We start from the raw sequence: 20,012 nt of genomic DNA on the forward strand, positions 1-20,012 counted from the left end.
AGCAAGACAAGGAGTGATGGGTGGAAACTAATCGAGGGGAGAATTAATCTAGAAATAAGGGGAGATTTCCTGACAGTGAGAACAATTAATCGGTGGAACGACTTGCCTCCAGAAGTTGTGAACATAAGAACATAAATCTGCTGAATCAGACCAAAGACCATCGAGTCCAGCATTCTGTGTCACACAGTGGCCCACCAATTGTCCATGGGGATTTTGAGCAGAAAGAAAAGGCAAAACCCTTCAAATGGTACTCAAGGGAATCCTGCCTGCCTCAGTCAACATAGAGGCGGCACTTGGACATCCGTTTCAATAACCACCGATACACTTGGCATCCATGAATCTGTCTAATCCTGCCTTGAAGCTATCCAGGCTGACAGCTGTCACGACCTCTTCTGGAAGTGAATTCCATAAACCAACGACCCTCTGGGTGAAGAAATATTTCCCTTGATTTGTCCTCACTTTCTTATCTATGAGCTTTAGGGAGGGCCCCCTTGTCCTAGTATTGTATGGTAGAGAAAATAATTTTTCTCTATCCATGCATGATTTTATACACTTCGATCAAGTCACCCCTTAAATGCTGTCTTTCAAGGTTGGAAAGACCAAGGGTTGCAACCTGGTTTCATAAGGGAGGGATCCCTCATCCTAGTGTGGTAGAAAAAATAATTTTTTTCTATCCAGCTTTTCTATCCCATGCATGATTTTATACACTTCGAACGCTCCATGACTGGAGATTTTAAAGATGAAACTGGACAATTATTTGTCTGAAATGGTAGAAGGTTTCTTGCTTGAGTATCAGGGTATTGGACTAGAAGACCTCCAGTGTCCTGTCCAACTCTGTTTTTCAGTTATTTTGAAAGGAATCTAAATGGCACAGAAAATAGAAAGCTGCATAAAGATTGGATCCATACGAAAGAGTTCCTGGTTTCATCATTTCTTTTTTTTTTTGTCCAAACAATGCAGCTAGCAGTAGCAGACTATTTCTTTATTGGGCTAGTTCAAACAACCTGTTTTAGGAACCCTAGAATCATAAGATGCTTCAGGAGGAGTTTCACATCTTGTTATTATTTATTTATTTTATTTTATTCGGTTTCTTTGCCGCCCAATCCTAAAGGACTCTTCCTGAGTCGCTAGTTAATACACCTCGGAAATAAAAACAACAACAACATCTATTTAGCATCTTTTTTAGATTCACTATCCTGGTTGTATGTCAAAACACAATGTGCAGCTTTGGAGGGCTGCAAAATAGAATTGCACACTCTAATTACAAACACATTATTCTGGCATGAATTTCTTCTTAACTTTCGGCTTCCAAAGCTTTTATCGGGTTTGCAAAATATAATTTACACTCTGATTGAGTTCAGATACCTCGAGGCTGTGGGGGAAAAAAAGTTATACCAGGGCGTCTTAGCTGAGCGGAGTTTGGAACGCAAATATAGCATTCTGATTCTGATAAATCTGATTAGCCCTTCTTTGAATCTCTGCCATATCTCCTTCCGTAATCGTGTGTGTACTGTATGTTTTGGTGTGTGTGTGTGTATGTATGTGTATATTGGGGTGTGTTCAGTGATGGGCAGCAGCCAAAACGGCCAGAACCACCATTCCGCCAGGGAAAACAGAGCGCGTAGGCTCACTCCGTTGCCGTCGGGTGTGCACACACAACCGGAATGTTTCCGGTAAAAAATTACCGGTTATCTTTGCTTCCGCGCATGCAACTTTTGCTGCTGGAAGGATGGCCGTGCGCAAGATTTTGGCTGCTGCACATGCGCAGAAGCTGGAATCTTGATGCAGCGCCTATAGCGGCAGCTGACAAAAGCAACCTGCCCGAGGTCCGGCCCTGTGCCTGTTCTCTTGCGCCACAGGAGAGAGAGCGCAGAGCAGGCCACATGGCCAGAGCTGAGGGCCGCCAGGCCTGCATTCTCTTGGCGCCCCTGCAAGAGGTCACCGGAGCAAGGTAAGGGGCGGGCGGGCAGCTCACAGCACAGCACGGCAAGTGGGAGCAAGCGGTGGGGTGGTAAGCCAACATGAGAGTCGTGTGGGCAGCGGTGGGTTTTTAAATTGGGCTGACCACTACGGCTCGCGAGTGCTTGCGGGGCCAGCGCAATTTTGCTTCTGCACCTGCGGAGGTAGAAAAATTGTGCATGGAGCCGCAGGTGCGCCTGTGTTTCGGCCTGCGCGGGAGCAAAAAGCCTCACCAAAACACGGCAGTGAGGGGGCGGTGGTGTGGCAGAGTATGTGTGTGTGTGCATTGTGGCTGTGTGTACATTGCATGCCATGTGGCTGCATGGGCATGCATCAACGATGGGTTGCCACCGGTGCGGTAGGTGACTGATCACTGTTAAGAGCCACCGGATTGTGCAATTTGCACACAACTGAAGGTCCTTTGGGGGCCGCCATCTTTTTTCTTTAATTTTTTCATATTTTTTGCTTCCTGTGCATGTGCAGAAGCAAAAAACGGCAAAAATAGCCGAAATCTCACAAAGGGGCCGTTCCCGGGGCATTTCCACTGCCCGGATGGCATCCCCACCCCCATGTGGGGGGGAGGACCCCATGAATGACCACACCCCAAAGGATGTGAGCAGCATGCTTATGATGGCTAAAGAACCAAAACGTGAATAAATATGTAGTAATATATACTGTATATAAGGGTTTCTTTTTAATTCACTGCATTGCTACTGTTCAGCGTAGACTTTTTGCATCTGCATTTTACTATTTTAAGAATTTATTTATTTTTATTTTAGAAAATTTATATTGCCGCTTATTCCACATGGCAACTCAAGGCAGCTTATAAGAAGACAAAAACCTCATATATAAAAACAGCAACGAAAGAGAATAATCATTTAATACATTAATATAGTAAAATATAAAATTTGAGCAATAAAGGAGAAAACCATGGAGGGGGTGCTCTTGCCAAAATATTGTATAGGGTTTTAATCCTTCACATATATACATACAGTGGTACCTCTATCTAAGAACGCCTCTACTTACAAACTTTTCTAGATAAGAACCGGGTGTTCAAGATTTTTTTGCCTCTTCTCAAGAACCATTTCCCACTTACAAACCCGAGCCTCCGAAACTGTAATTGGAAAAGACAGGAAGAAGCCTCCGTGGGGCCTCTCTAGGAATTTCCTGAGAGGAAACGGACGGAAAAGGCAGGGAGAAGCCTCCGTGGGGCCTCTCTAGGAATCTCCTGGGAGGAAACGGATGGAAAAGGCAGGGACAAGCCTCCGTGGGGCCTCCCTAGGAATCTCCTGGGAGGAAACAGGGCCGGAAAAGGCAGGGAGAAGCCTCCGTGGGGCCTCTCTAGGAATCTCCTGGGAGGAAACGGACGGAAAAGGCAGGGAGAAGCCACCGTGGGGCCTCTCAAGGAATCTCCTGGGAGGAAACAGGGCCTCTACCATCCCCACACGCATTATTTGCTTTTACATTGATTCCTATGGGAAAAATTGCTTCTTTTTACAAACTTTTCTACTTAAGAACCTGGTCATGGAACAAATTAAGTTCATAAGTAGAGGCACCACTGTATGTGCATTCATAAGAGGATCCCCGCCCCACCCCCCGGCCCCAAATAAAACCCACAAAGGAAAAAAAAAGAAAATTAAATGTTTTTCCTTGCAGGTTTTTTGCTTCTAAAAAGCAATCAATTGCAGTCCGAAGGTCATCCAGAGCCCTCAGAATTATTTAATAGCCTGATTTGCTTGAGGACTGCTTGCATTCATTACTCTAATCATTCCTGGCTTAAGACTGATATCAAATTCCAGCCCAGGGAAGGCAAGGAAGGAGCCCTGCTTGCAGCTCTTAACCCTTTGCTTTTTGAAGTGTGTCTCTTTGCCACTGCTCGTCGAATGCAGCAAGAACCAACATGAATCAATTGGATTTGATGGATTTTTAATCATGATATTATTTCCATCCTCCAGCGCACCTTGCAACCTGGATGTGGCTACTGGCACTAACTGGATTTATCATTGAGTCTGTCATCTGCACCTCTATAACTGTCTGGTTTGGTTCTGCAACCGAACAAGACCGACACAGACTTCAGAGGATCTGCAGAAAGAACAATGGCTGCCAATCTGCCTTCCATTGAGGACCTGTATACTGCACGAGTCAAAAAGAGGGTGGGGAAAATATTTACTGACCCCTCACATCCTGGACATAAACTGTTTCAACTCCTACCCTCAAATCGTCGCTACAGAGCACTGCACACCAAGACAACTAGACACAAGAACAGTTTTCCCCCGAACACCATCAATCTGCTAAACAAATAATTCCCTCAATACTGTCAAACTATTTACTAAGTCTGCACTTCTATTTCTACTAGTTTTTTCTCATCATTCCTATCACCCATTTCCTCCCACGTAGGACTGTATGACAGTAACTTGTTGCTTGTATCCTAATATTTTTTTATTAACATTCATTGTTTCCTGATTGCTTATTTGACCCCCATGACAATCATGAAGTGTTGTACATGATGAGTCTTGAGAAATCTATATTTCCCTTTATGTACACTGAGAGCATATGCACCAAAGACAAATTCCTTGTGTGTCCAATCACACTTGGCCAATAAAGAATTCTATTCTATTCTGTTCTATTCTTTATTTTTAATCTTCGCTGTGCCCTGCTCTGAACTTCATCAGGGAGAAAAGCAAATCTATGAAAATAGATGGTTAGCATTAGCGAGGGGGGGGCCGTTGGAGTAGAAGACCTCCAAGATCCCTTCCAACCAAGCGGGGATTCCCAATGACTGGTGCAGTTGTGTATGCATGTGGCGGACGGGTGCACATCAGGGGCGAGATTCTGCTTCTGTGCATGCCCTGGAAGCCAAATCTCATGTGAGGCCATGCATGCGAGCAAGATTTCAGGGACGTTCGCTGATACTTTTACTTCTGTGTATGCGTGGAAGCAAGAAAAACTGGGCAAAAATCACCGAAATTTATTTATCTATCTATCTATCTATCTATCTATCTATCTATCTATCTATCTATCTATCTATCTATTCATTCATTTATTCTTTTTCTTTCTTTCTTTCTTTCTTTCTTTCATTCATTCATTCATTCATTCATTCATTCATTCATTCATTCATTCATTTGGATTTGTATGCCACCCCTGAGGACTTGTGGCAGCTCACAGCACATACAAAGACACAATAGTACAGTAATCCAATTAATATAGATAAAAATAATCTTTAAAAATTCTAACTTTAAAAACTTCCATTAGCATTCATTCAATAAAATCATACTAAAAACACTCATTGGTCAGGAGGAAGATCTAGTAACCCCAGGCGTGGTGACAAAAATGAGTTTTTAAACTCTTTCGAAAGGCAAGGAGGGTGGGGGAAGTGCAAATCTCCGGGGGGAGCTGATTCCAGAGGGCCGGGGCCGCCACAGAGAAGGCTCTTCCCCTAGGCCCCACCAGCCAACATTGTTTGGCTGAAATCTCGCTCACATGCGCAGCCTTACGCAAGACTTGGCTTCCGGTGCATACGCAGAATCTCGCGCCAACATGCGCAGCCACCAGGCAGTCAGCCGGAGCTATGCACGCAGCTCCATTTTCACTACCAGGAAGCTGTATTGGGTCGTATGGGCTGCAACCCGTGACTGCTTCTAACTGTCTGTATTCGGTGAACATTGGAGCCTGTTGAAAGGACCAACTGATTACGAATGCACGAGCTCTGTGCAAATGGCTTCTCTGGCAGGGAAGAGATGTTAGCATTTCAAATGACTCCTGACGGTGGTTTACAAAGCAGAAGCTTTCATCACAGGGGCCGCTAAAATCCAGTTCCAAATTCTGAACAACAGATGAGAGGAAGTCCTCAACGTATAACCCTTTGTTTAGCAAGTCTTTGAAGTTAACAACAGCACTGAAAAAAATGTTACTGGTCTTTGCACGTCTGGCCATAGCAGTAGCCCCACAGTCGTGTGATCAAAAATTGGGGCATTTAGGATGCTTTCTGAGGATCATGTGATCTCCATTTGTGACATTCGCAGCTGGCTTTTGACTTAGGTTAAACAAAATCCCAAAAATATATACCGGTATACAGTACAGTGATACCTCGTCTTAAAAATCCCTCGTCATACAAACTTTTCAAGATACAAACCCGGGGTTTAAGATTTTTTTTGCCTCTTCTTCCAAACTATTTTCACCTTACAAACCCAAGCCGCCGCCACTGGGATGCCCCACCTCTGGACTTCTGTTGCCCATGAAGTGCCCGTTTTTGGACTGCTGGGATTCCCGTGAGGCTCCCCTCCATGGGAAACACCACCTCCGGACTTCCTTGTTTTTGCGATGCTGCAGAGGAATCCCAGCAGTGCAAAAATGGGCACTTTGCTGGCAACGGAAGTCCGGAGGTGGGGTTTCCCAGCGAGGGGAGCCTCAGTGAAATAGCAGCATCAAAAAAACACAGAAGTCCTCGAAAACCCACCTCTGGACTTCCGTGTTTTTGTGGTGCTGCTACTTTGCTGAGGCTCCCCTCGCTGGGAAACCCCACCTCCTTACTTCCGTTTTTGCGCTGCTGGAATCACCCTGCTGGGATTCCCCTGCAGCATCACAAAAACATGGAAGTCCAGAGGTGGGGTTTCCCATGGAGGGGAGCCTCAGGGGAATCCCAGCAGCACAAAACGGGTGCTTCGGCTGGCAAAAAAGGTGAGTTTTGGGCTTGCACGCATTAATTGCTTTTCCATTAATTCCTATGGAAACATTGTTTCGTCTTACAAACTTTTCACCTTACAAACCTCGTCCCGGAACCAATTAAGTTCGTAAGACGAGGTATCACTGTATTGGGTTCCTACCTGAACAGGGGGTGGGGGGATGGCGTTGCAGTAGTGAAAATGGAGCAAGTGCACATGGGTACATTGGAGCGAGAATCGGGGTGTCCAGGGGGAAAGTATAGGTTGCAGAATTAAAAATTGGAAAAAAATCTCCCCAGAGCTTAAAAAAAAAAGTACAGTATTTGGAACCACGGACTCTACCTATTGATCTCCTACTCAATCTTAATTTCTGAGCAAGGTTTTGTTCAGTCAACCCCAGAGATGGAAAGGCTGAATCTGCAAACTTTGGCCAGTGGTGTAGAACCCTTAACCACAATAGGCATCCTTTGTATCGACCTCACACACACACACACACACACACACGCCTCGTGAAGACAAAAAGCAAATAGTGCAGCTGTCAGATAGGGGAAAATCTTTTTCTCCTGCTGTTAATCCCTTTTCCCATCCTATTGGGATAGAGCATTTCGGCCCTAGGAAAGGGAAATGGCAAACAAGCAATTTAATCAGGGAGAGAGATGGTATCGGGCCCCTTTCGGGGGCATTGGGGGGGGGAGATGATTATCTGTTTATGGAAGAAAAGGTCAACGTAGAACTGGATGCAAAATGAAGCTAATTTTAAGAGCAGTCTGAGATGGTACCCTAAACCAGTGAGTGCCCACACCCATAATTCAATGCCTGGGGAGGGCGAAAACAGCTTCCCCCAACCTCTGGAGGCCCTCTGGAGGTCAGAAACAGCCTGTTTCCAAACTTCTGGTGGGCCCTGTAGGCTCGTGTTTTGCCCTCCCCAAGCTCCAAAGGCATGCGCAACTGTGTGCCCCCCAATGTGCTGCTTCACGAGATTTTGCTTCTGCGCATGTGCAGCATGCCAAATCTCATGAGGACGCGAGAGAGGTTTGGGCTATTTTTGCGAATTTCTTGCTTCTACGCATGCACGGAAGCAGAAATACAGGCGAAAATAGCCAAAATCACACTCTTGTGCGTATCCTCATGCAATATTTTCCTTGCTGCCCATGTGCAGAAGCCAAATCTCGTGCCCACAGGCATGCACACAATTGATGGCCATGCCAATTTTTTGCGTCTGCACATGCGCAGAAGCAAAAATATAGGTGAAAATAGCCCAAATCTCGCTCTCTTGCATGCCTCCTCGTGCGAGAATTGACTTTCTGCCTATGCGCGGAAGCCAAATCTCACATCAATGGGTGTGTGCACGACTGATGGGCATGTGTGCAATTGATGGGCATGCGCGCACCCCCGATGGCCTCCCAGAGACTTCCGGCGACAGGTAAAAAGAGCCGCCCTTCACTGCGTTACAGGTGTTCCAACCCAGCGCACCATTCTTAGCGGTTCTTCCCCCATCGTTTCTAACTCAAGGACGGACAGCATAGGGAAGCCGACATCACGGATCGATGGGAGCACCATTTTCAATTTCTAGGCTTGCTTTTAATGGCTTTCCCCCCCCCTTTTTTCTTCTTCTTTTTTCTTCCCCAAGTGAAATTAATTTACTAATCCCAGCGGAGGCTTAACACGTTGCTCTCACTGCTTCTTGCCCCGTTGACAATCCCCCATCCCTGCAAGTTAACATGTGATTGAATTTCAGGAGCACCACAAGGGATGAGCGTCACGTGCCACAGAGCGAAAGGTGGACTCTCCCCAGTTTTAATTGGAGTGAGGGGCGGGTGGTGTAGAGCCTGGATGCTTTCTGCGTGTACAAAGTGAGCATTAAAACTGAGTTGCGGTCCACAGTCAGGTCTGCTGAAAGGAAACAACATTTCTCCAAATCCCGGGGAGTGAAAGGCAGTGTAGCAATAGCAATTAGACTTATTGACGGCTTCACAGTGCTTTACAGAGCTCTCTCTCTCTAAGCGGTTTACAAAATCAGCATATTGCCCCCAACAATCTGGATCTTCATTTTACCAACTTCCACCCCAGCGCACTCAATTTGCACTGAAAGATGTTGAAACAAAATGAAGCCTTCTTGGCTGTATTGTTGCAGTTGGCTTTGGCACTTAAATCTTTTGTTATTAGTATACCAAGGTCTTTAACCGAGTGGGGATTATCTGTGAGAATAATCAAACCCACTGCAACAACATAGCCAAGAAGGCTTCAAGAGTTGTAAACCTAATCCTACGTAGCTTCTGCTCTGGCAATCTCACACTACTTACCAGAGCTTACAAAGCTTTTGCCAGACCCATCCTTGAATACAGCTCATCTGTTTGGAACCCATATCGCATCTCAGACATTAACACCCTTGAAAATGTCCAAAGATACTTCACCAGAAGAGCCCTTCACTCCCCCACTCAAAATAGAATACCCTACGAGACTAGACTTTCAATCCTGGGCCTAGAAAGCCTAGAACTAAGATGCCTTAAACAAGATCTAAGTATTGCCCACAAGATCATATGCTGCAACGTCCTGCCTGTCAGCGACTACTTCAGCTTCAACCACAACAACACAAGAGCACACAACAGATTTAAACTTAATATTAACCGCTCCAAACTTGACTGTAAAAAATATGACTTCAGTAACCGAGTTGTCAAAGTGTAGAACTCATTACCGGACTCCATAGTGTCATCCCCAAACCCCCAACACTTTACCCTTAGATTATCTATGGTTGACCTATCCAGATTCCTAAGAGGTCAGTAAGGGGCGAGTACAAGTGCACTAGAGTGCCTTCCGTCCCCTGTCCTATTGCTCTCCTATATCTCCTATACCTTTCTTCTATTCCTATATCTCTTCTATTCTTTCATTGATATGTTCTATTACTATATCTTATTTTCTATTATTTCTTAGATATATTTTACTATGAGTATCTCCTCTAAAACCTTCATCATGTATTTTACTATGTGTATATAGATATATACCCACTAAAACCCTCATTGTGTATTGGACAAAATAAATAAATAAATAAATAAAATAAAATAATAAATAAATAAATAAGCCATGCCCACAGCGTGGTAGTAAAAATTTTGGTAGCCCATCACTGAACACAACCCTGATGCCACCCTCATTGAAATAGAGTTTGATGCCGCTGACCAAGTCCATTTGTGGTTGCAAATACACTTTTCTCCTATGCATATCATAAATATATCAATTTGAAGACAAAGAGATCACTCTTATTGCCTCTTGAACCTGCAGCAGGAATTTTCCACGCCGGATCCCGCTCCTTCATCTTGATGGACAACAGAGCCCTACGATAAAGTGGTATCATAAAAAGAACCATCCAGAAGAAATAAAATGCCGTACAAACACAATAAAAAAACCCAGCCCTTGATTATTCAGCCTTCCGCAGGATGGCTCCAAATAGCCCTCCCCGAGGCAGCTGCGGGGTTTTTCTTCTTCGCAGAAAAAGATTTGGCTCTGCAATTTAAACAAAAGTATTGCTAAAAGCAACAAGTGCTTTAAAAAAAAAATGAGGTGGTTTTTTTTAAAGGGGGGCAGAGAGAGGGGAAGAGGCTTCTACACACATAATGATTTGATTATGGTATTCAGAGAGGTACAGGAAAGTGACTGAAAAAGAACAAAATTGGAGGAAGGTGGGCAATTATTATTTTTTTTTGGAGGTGTGTAGGGAGGAAAGCAGCTATTTGGGTTTTTAATGCTGTCACTCCCGGCATTACAGATTCCAAGGAATTAGCAATGGGTAAATGGAAAGCTGTTAAAAGCTCTCACCCCACCAACACCGCCACCTCCCTTTAGCTGTTTTTTTTCCTATGGTTTTGCTGGGTTTTGATTTTTTTCAAAAAAAAAAAGCCCCATCATTCTGATATGAACCAAGTCGAGAGGACCTGCGAGAAGTCATAAAAGTCAAAATGGCAGCCTAAACCCACTGAATTGAAGTTGTAGCTTCTTGAGGAGTCATTTTTAAAAGGGGGGGGGGGTGGCTTTGATTATTTAGTTGAAGCTGCAGACCTGACTTTAAGCTTTGGTTTGTTTGTTTGTTTGTTTGTCCAATACAAGAGTAGTAGATCCTTGGAACAAACTTCCAGCAGACGTGGTTGGTAAATCCACAGTAACTGAATTTAAACATCCCTGGGACAAACATATATCCATTGTAAGATAAAATACAGAAAATAGTATAAGGGCAGACTAGATGGACCATGAGGTCTTTTTCTGCCGTCAGTCTTCTATGTTTCTACGTTTCTAATACACAATACATATTGAAGAGAATAGACATGTAGTAATATATATAAAGAAAAGGATAGAAGAAAAGATATAAAAATAGAGAAGATATATGAAAGGAAGAAAAGATATGTGAGATAAAGGAGAGACAATTGGACAGGGGACGAAAGGCACACTGGTGCACTTATGCACACCCCTTACTGACCTCTAAGGAACCTGGAGAGGTCAATCGTAGATAGTCTAAGGGAGAAATGTTGGGGGTTAGATGTTGACACTACTGAGTCCGGTAATGAGTTCCACGCTTCGACAACTTGATTGCTAAAGTCATATTTTTTACAGTCAAGTTTGGAGCGGTTAATATTAAATTTGAATCTGTTGTGCGCTCTTGTGTTGTTGCGGTTGAAGCTGAAGTAGTCATTGACAGGCAGGACGTTGCAGCATATGGTCTTGTGGGCAATACTTAGATCGTATTTTAGGCGTTGTAGTTCTAAGCTTTCTACACCCAGTATTGTTAGTCTATTTTTGTAGGATATTCTGTTTCGAGTGGAGGAATGAAGGGCTCTTCTCGTGAAATATCTTTGGACGTTTTCAAGGGTGTTGATGTCCGTGATGTGGTATGGGTTCCAGACGGATGAGCTGTATTCAAGGATGGGTCTTGCAAAAGTTTTGTAGGCTCTGGTGAGTAGTAGCAGCAACTACTTCTGCTGAGCACCAGTTGCCAGAAATTTGACAGTTGAAATCTCAACAGGCTCAAGGTGGACCATCCTTCCATCCCTCCAAGGTGGGTAAAATGACGGCCCAGATTGTTGGGGGCAACATACTGACTCTCTGTAAGAGGAGGCTGTAAAGCACCATGAAGGGGTACACAAGTCTAAATGGTAAATGCTAGGTGCTATTTTTCTTTAACCCACCTGCGGGCATTCCTATACTCAGCCCTAAGCTTGTGAATGCTGAATTTCTCTCTATGTAGCAGGATATATACAGTAATTGTTTCTTTTTTCTGTTATCAAGCATTGGGGCAGGCAGAGGATGATGGTGAGGAAATATTGTATCCGATGCATTTGTTTCGTAAGGCACCTGTAACAAAAACAACTTTTGTTTGCTAAGGAAATAGCAGCCTTTTTTTTTGTTTTTTTGGAGGATAAATGTAGTTAACTTCCTGCAAGTTGTAATGCTTCAGTACAGTTCTTCATAGTCCCATGCAGACAAATGTTCCGGCTGGAAATTGTTAACACCACAGGGCAGCTAAATATAGGAACCCAAAGAATAAGGACAAATTACCGGAAGCTGGTTTTTTTTTGGAGTGTCATTATCCATTCTACCACTCGTCAGCTGGCGAGTCACAATAATTATATGGTAGGCAAAAAAATAAATAAATTCTACAACCAAATGTTTCCCCCCGCCCAACACTAGAATTAAACCCCAATACTATAGCAAGGCAAGTGACACCAGACAGACTTTTGCCTGTGAGAAAAACCCTACAAAATCTGATTGTTATAATAATAATAATAATAATAATAATAATAATAATAATAATAATTATTATTATTATTATTATTATTATTATTATTATTTATTAGATTTGTATGCCGCCCCTCTCCGAAGACTCGGGGCGGCTCACAACACGATAAAAACAGTATTATACAGGCACAAATCTAATATTAAAAAAAACTAAAAACCCTATCATAATTAAAAACCAAACAGCACATACATACCAAACATAAATTATAATAAGCCTGGGGGAAAGATGTCTCAAATCCCCCATGACTGGCGGTATAGGTGGGTCTTAAGTAGTTTACGGAAGACAAGGAGGGTGGGAGCAATTCTAATCTCCGGGGGGAGTTGATTCCAGAGGGTAGGGGCCGCCACAGAGAAGGCTCTTCCCCTGGGGCCCACCAGACGACATTGTTTAGTCGACGGGACCCAGAGAAGGCCAACTCTGTGGGACCTTATCGGCCGCTGGGATTCGTGCGGTAGCAGGCGGTTCCGGAGGTATTCTGGTCCAATGTCTAGTTAGTGATAAGAAGGATCAGGGGTGACATGGCAGTGTCCCAGTATTTGAGGGGCTGCCACAAAGAAGAGGGGGTCAGGCTATTCTCCAAAGAATCTGAAAGCAGGACAAGAAAAACAATGGATGGAAACTCATCAAGGAGGGAACCAACCAAAAACCAAGGAGAAATTTCATGACAGTGAGAACAATTAAACAGTGGAACAACTTGCCACCAGAAGTTATGGGTGGAGGTTTTCAAGAAGAGATTGGACAACCCTATGTCTGAAATGGTATAGGGCAGTGATGGCGATCCTTTTTTGGTCCGCATGCCAAAAGGGTGTGTGTGGATGTGCTAGCATGTGCTAGTATCATGGGCGTGTGTACCCACATCCATAATGCAAGGTCCACACATGCGCGCAGGCCTCACTGAAGCCTCTGAACCTCCAGTAGGCTTTGGGGCTGTTTTTTGTCCTCCCCAGGCTTCAGGAAAGCCTCCGGAGCCTGTGTATGGTGAAAAACGGGCCCAACAGGCCTACTGGAAGTTCAGAAATGAACTTCCTGTAGGCCCATTTGGCGATTTTTCGCCCTCCTCAGGCTTCTGCAAAGCCTCCTGGAGCCTGGGGAAGGCAAAAAACGGTCCAATGGGCCTACTGAAAGTTCATTTCTGAACTTCCGGTAGGCCTGTTTAGGATGTTTTTGGCCCTCCCCAGGCTTCAAGAGGGAAAGGGCAAACAATGGTCCAACAGGCCTACTATTTGGAAACCAATTTCCGGTAGGCTCGTTGGGCCTGTCTTTCACCATCCACAGGCTCTGGAAGCTTTCGTGGAGGTTGGGGAGGGTTAAAATGGCCTCTCTCGCCCTCTGGAAGGCTGAAAATCAGCTGTCCAGCATGTACATGTGCACTGGAGTTGATATAGTGCAACGCCTCACGTGCCTCAGATATGGCTCTGTGTGCCACCTGTAGCACATGTGCCCTAGATTCGCCATCATGGGTATAGGATTTCCTGCTTGAGTAGGAGGTTGGACTTTCAATGTCCCTTTTAACTCTGTAGTTCCATTTATCTCCCCCTTTCTACAAAAAGTGGAGATGGGTTTATAGTACCCATGGAAGTTTGTTTAAGAACAGTTTCTTAAAGAAAGAAAGCATAGTGGGATTCACACAACCCATCAAATTGTATATTGGCGTTTAGCCTTCAGAAAGATCTGGTTTCCAGGGACACCTCAATCTGAGTATTGCATTGGCAGTTCTATGTAAGCAAAAACTTCAGAAGAGAAGGATTTTTGAGTAGTGATTTCTGACAGTCTCAAAATGGGTGAACAGTGCAGTCAGGCGATAGGTATAATGTATTGAGTAGAATGCTTGGCTGCATAGCTAGAGGTATAACAAGCAGGAAGAGGGAGATTGTGATCCCCTTATATAGAGCGCTGGTGAGACCACATTTGGAATACTGTGTTCAGTTCTGGAAACCTTGCCTACAAAAAGATATTGATCAAAGTGAACGGGTCCAAAGGCTACAAAAATGGTGGAAGGTCTTAAGCATAAAACTTATCAGGAAAGACTTCATGAACTCAATCTGTAGGGTCTGGAGGACAGAAGGAAAAGGGGGAACATGATCAAAACATTTAAATATGTTAAAGGGTTAAATAAAGTTCAGGGGAGAAGTGTTTTTAATAGGAAAGTGAACACAAGAACAAGGGGGCACAATCTGAGGTTAGTTGGGGGAAAGATCAGAAGCAACATAAGAAAATATTATTTTACTGAAAGAGTAGAAGATGCTTGGAACAAACTTCCAGCAGACGTGGTTGGTATTCCACAGTAATTGAATTTAAACATGCCTGGGATAAACATATATCCACCCTAAGATAAAATACAAGAAATACAGTAGTATAAGGTCAGATTAGATGGACCATGAGGTCTTTTTCTGCCGTCAATCTTCTATGTTTCTATGTTTCTACAAGAAGCCGATACTGAACCATTATATGAATTCTTAGCCCAATGTGTAAACCCAGGCAGAGCTCAATGGACATCTTCTGATGAGGAATTAAATGAAACTTAAAAGTTTGCACACTTTAATAGAATACTTTAATATTTTAATATCTTAATATCCCTTTAAGGGACACATATCAGACATATGAAGGAGTAATAACAGTATATTTGCCTCCCCATCTGCAGATCTTTGAACTATCTCATAATAGAGTTCAGCATTTTTTCTATCTTCTGTTAGTCAATTGTCTTTTTTTTAATGTGGTTTCTTATCTCTGGCCACCCCGAGGCCTCTTTCCAGAAGTCAGTTTATAAATATCATAATTTTAAACTTGCCAATGTTGAGGTCTTGAAGCAGAGTGAAAGCAATCGACATTTGCAGTTTCTTTTCCTAACTTTTGGCTGCAGAATGCCCCCGGGAGCATGTCAAGACGCCTTGCTTGCTGTAAAGGAAAAGCCACCAAAAATGGCTTCAAAAACAGGTGGGTGCCAGAATCAACTGCCCCTAGCAGGTCACTTGACCTGCTCTCTATCCTTACAGCTGGCAAACTGGGGGTGGGAGACAGAGGTCGAGTTGCCTTCACACCTACTCCTTCAATGAACGGAAGGAGAGAATAATCCCTTTAAACCAACTTTCTTAAGCAACCTTGGTTCCCATTTCTTTTTTAAAATGATACATATGTGCAGAAAAAGGCACACACACACACATATGCAAACAAGCCACAAGTGATGACAGATAGATAGATGGGTGGATGGATGGATAGAGAGAGTGAGAGAGTGAAGGAGAGACTAGATAGATAGATAGATAGATAGATAGATAGATAGATAGATAGATAGATAGATACTGTATATGATAGGTAGGTAGACAGAAGATAGATAGATGGATATATGATAAGTAGGTAGACAGAAGATAGATAGATAGATAGATAGATAGATAGATAGATAGATAGATAGATAGATAAATGATAGATAGATAGATAGATAGATGGATGATACATAGATCGATTGATAGATCGATAGGTAGGTAGGTAGGTAGCAGTGGTAAAATCCAACTTTTTACTACCGGTTTGGTATGCATGGCTTCGTGTGCATGGTGAGGCTTGGTGGGTGTGGCAGGGGAAGGAAATTGCAAAATCTCCATTCCCACTCCACTCTGGGGCCAGCCAGAGATGGTATTTGACGGTTCTCCAAACTACTCAAAATTTCCACTACTGGTTCTTCAGAATCTGTCAGAACCTGATGGATTTCACCCCTGATAGATAGGTAAAGTAGGCCAGTAGGTGGGCGAATAGATAGATAGATAGATAGATAGATAGATAGATAGATAGATAGATGGATGGATGGATGGATGGATGGATGGATGGATGGATGGATGGATGGATGGATGGATGGAGATAGATAGATAGATGGATGGATAGATAGGTGATAGATAGATAGATAGATAGATAGATAGATGGATGGATGGATGGATGGATGGATGGATGGATGGATGGATGGATGGATGGATAGATAGATAGACAGATAGATATGCAAACAAACCACGATTAGTCCACTGTTACATATAATATATATTGTGTCAGCCCAACCCAACAAGATCACACAGGGAAACACATCCACCCACACACAAACAAGCTACAACCAGCCCAGTGCAATGCACACATACACACACACAAATATATACACACATACTGCACAGTCACAGGGACTGAGAGACAGACACCCACACATGCAAACCAGCCACCTCTCAAGGAACAGCTAATCTGCTTTCATTCATCTGCTCTTTCACACAGCATCCCTGAGTTTCAGCTTGATGGACAGCACCATCCACACCACCTCTTCCTCCTCCTCCTCCTCCTCTTCGTCTCTCCTGGAGCCCAGGTACTCCCTATCCGAGTCTGGACCGAGCAGCATTTCCCCTGCCTGAGTAGCCGTGGAAAACTCCCCCTTTGCTTCTCCGGTTGCCGATGGCTGGGAAAGTAGACAGCTGGGAACCTCTCCTTCTCTTCATCTGGGAGAGGCAACAAATGCCAGCGAAGTAAGGTGAGTGGAGTCCCACAAGGGCTGCCTTGTTTACTTCCCCCCACCCCATCCCACCTCGCACCCGGGAGAAATAGTAAGAATAAAATGGAAAGAGTAAGAAAGGGCTTTCTAAGATGATTCCTTCCCTCCCAAGTTATGTCACATTCGTAAGTATTACAGATGCGGTTGGTAAAGCCACAGTAAGTTGCCTGGGATAAACATATATCCATCCTAAGATAAAATACAGGAAATAGTATAAGGGCAAACTAGAGGGACCATGAGGTTTTTTTTTTCCTGCCGTCAATCTTCTATGTTTCTATAGACGATGATTGTTATTATTTTGAGATGTGGTGTAGACAACCGTTAAGCAAAAAAGCTATTATTACTGTTATAGATGTAAAACTTGATTAAGAACAATGGTTTTTACCCACCCCAAAAGGAAAAAGGTGTAACTTTCAGCGTTGTCTACCCACCTCTGGATTCAAAATCCACCTGTTTGTGGAATTGCACACCTGCCTCCTCGGTTGGGTGTGTTTTAAAGCAGATCCTGCTCACTCTTTTTCAATTAATTAGCTATAAGAAAGAATAAGGCATCCACCGATCAGAGACGGACGGTAAAGAATTAAACCAGGAAAAAGGAGAAAAAAAAGAACTCGGTGGATGGATTCACACAACATGCTAAGAGAATCTTGAATGAAGCCCTTGCTAGAAATCCAGAAATTTTGTCCTTGTGTGTGGAATGAAGCAGACATGTCATTAAAAGATGTGACAGTTGGTTTGATCCTGGTGGGTTGTGTGAATCCAGATATTGTGCTTTGTTAACTCGTGTGAACAAAGCCACGAAAAATATTCTAAGTTTTTACTCAAGTCTACCGTAACTCGCATTATGGTTGTTTCCAGATTGGTAGACAGAGTCTGGTCTCATCAGATGAGTTTGAGGAATCAGAGGGGACAGTAGGAATTTTGAACGCATATTTGTGGAATGATGACCACAAAACACCAATGTATTAAGAAGAAACCCTCCCCCCCCCCCAAAAAAAAAAAAGAAAGAAAAAGTTCTGAACTTTTTCTCCCATTTTTATTTTCTAAGAATGCCCTGGAGGTCTAAGATAGACTTTGGGGAATAACTAGAAAAATGATTTATCCCTCCGGCTGTTTCGGAGCACACTAATTGGCCATTCATTTTTTTTTTAAATTAAAATCATCTTTTAAAAAGCAAATAAAATTAGAGCCAGCAGGGAGCATGGCTAATGCTCAGAAACATCTTGGCACATTGTCTTTCCTCTGGATGTCACACTGGGATTCAGCCACCACAACGCTCGACAGCAATTCCAAGTTCTCGCTTCCACCCGACTTTCTGCGCGCGAGAAAAAGTGGAAGATGAAAAGTCTAAAGTAGATTTCTCCGTGGATGTCTGCTTCCCTAGAGAGTTGTCGGCTCATTTTAACTGAATTTTAATTTGAGATCTCTATTGTTTTAATGTTTTGCTCTGCGTTTTAACTCGATTATTGTTAAGACTGCTGTGGCCAGATGGGTTGCGTGTAAGTTTAATCAATAAATGAATCTTCCACCGATGGCCAGCCCTGCTTTGTGCACGGGGAATGGAGGTGGGGAATAACTCTCATAGTGAAACAGGGGTGGGTCTCAGCAGGTTCTGACCAATTCTATAGAACTGGTAGCAGAAATTTTGAGTAGTTCGGAGAACCAATAAATATCACCTTGGACTGGCCCAGGCCCCAGCCCCCATCTATTCTCTATTCTCTGCCTCCCGAGACACAGCTGATCCTCTGCCTCCCGAATTCCAGCTAATCCGTAGGAAATGGAGATTTTGCAGTATCCTTCCTCTGCCATGCTCACCAAGACACGCCCACCAAGACACGCCATGCTATACTATTCCCACAAAGCCAGGCGCACAGGACCTCCAGTAGGAAAAAAAATGAATCTCACCAATGTAGTGAATACGGGAAACCTACATTCGGGAGGCTAGAGCTGTACCATATTTCTTCTATGAGGGCTATGAAAATGTTTACTGACATCTTGCATTATGGACATAACCTGTTTCAACTCCTACCCTTAAAACGTCGCTACAGAGCACTGCACAGCAAGACAATTAGACACAAGAATAGTTTTCCCCCCGAACGCCATCACTCTGCTAAACAAGTAATTAACTCAACACCGTCAAACTATTTCCTAAGTCCTCATTATTACTTCTTTTCTTCCTCCCTCATTCCTATCACCCATCTCCTCCCACTTATGACTGTAACTTGTTGCTTGTATCCTTAAGATTTATATTAATATTGTTTCCCCATTGATTATTTGACCCCCTATGACGATCATTAAGTGTGGTACCACATGATTCTTAACAAATGTATCTTTTCTTATATGTAGACTGAGAGCCTCTGCACCAAAGACAAATTCCTTGTGTGTCCAATCACACTAGGCCAATGAAGAATTATATTATATATTATATATGAAAAAAGAGCTGTGTGAAAAGTACCCACAGTCACAACAGCCTCTTGGGGGATAAAAGATGGAAGGGGCTTATAGAATTGGCAAGACATTGCCCCATGTTAGCTCCAGCACGCATGCGTGCAGTGGCCGGCTGATTTTCGGCATTGGGGAAGACCATTTTGCCCCCTGGATGCTTCAGGGAAGCTTCCTGGAGTGCAAAAAAAAAATTTAAATAAGCCTAATGGGCAAATTGGACGTTCAGAAAAACGGACTTCCGGTTTGCCCATTTTGCTGGTTTTTGCACTCCAGAGGGTTCAGGGAAGCTTCATGAAGCCCCGGAGTGCAAAAAACAGCCCAACAGACAAACCAGAAGTTTGAAAAACACTGTTTTCCCGAACTTCCAGTTTGCCTGTTTGCCTGTTTTTCACTATCCCAGGCTTTAGTGAGGCCTGTGTGAACGCATGGGGATGGGGGGGGGGGGAGTTGTGCATATGCACAGGGGCAGCACAGGGGATGCGCATGCGTAGGGGAAGGGATGTGGGCATATGCACACATGCTAGCACATCTACACACACCCCTTTTTGGCATGCGAACCGACAAAGGTTCGCCATTGTTGCCCTATAGCAGAGGTCCCCAACCTTTTTTACACCAGGGACCGGCTTTAAGTTAAACCAGTTTTCCACGGCCC

Source organism: Erythrolamprus reginae, chromosome 11, assembly GCF_031021105.1.
Source record: "Erythrolamprus reginae isolate rEryReg1 chromosome 11, rEryReg1.hap1, whole genome shotgun sequence".
NCBI classification, from domain to species: domain Eukaryota; kingdom Metazoa; phylum Chordata; class Lepidosauria; order Squamata; family Dipsadidae; genus Erythrolamprus; species Erythrolamprus reginae.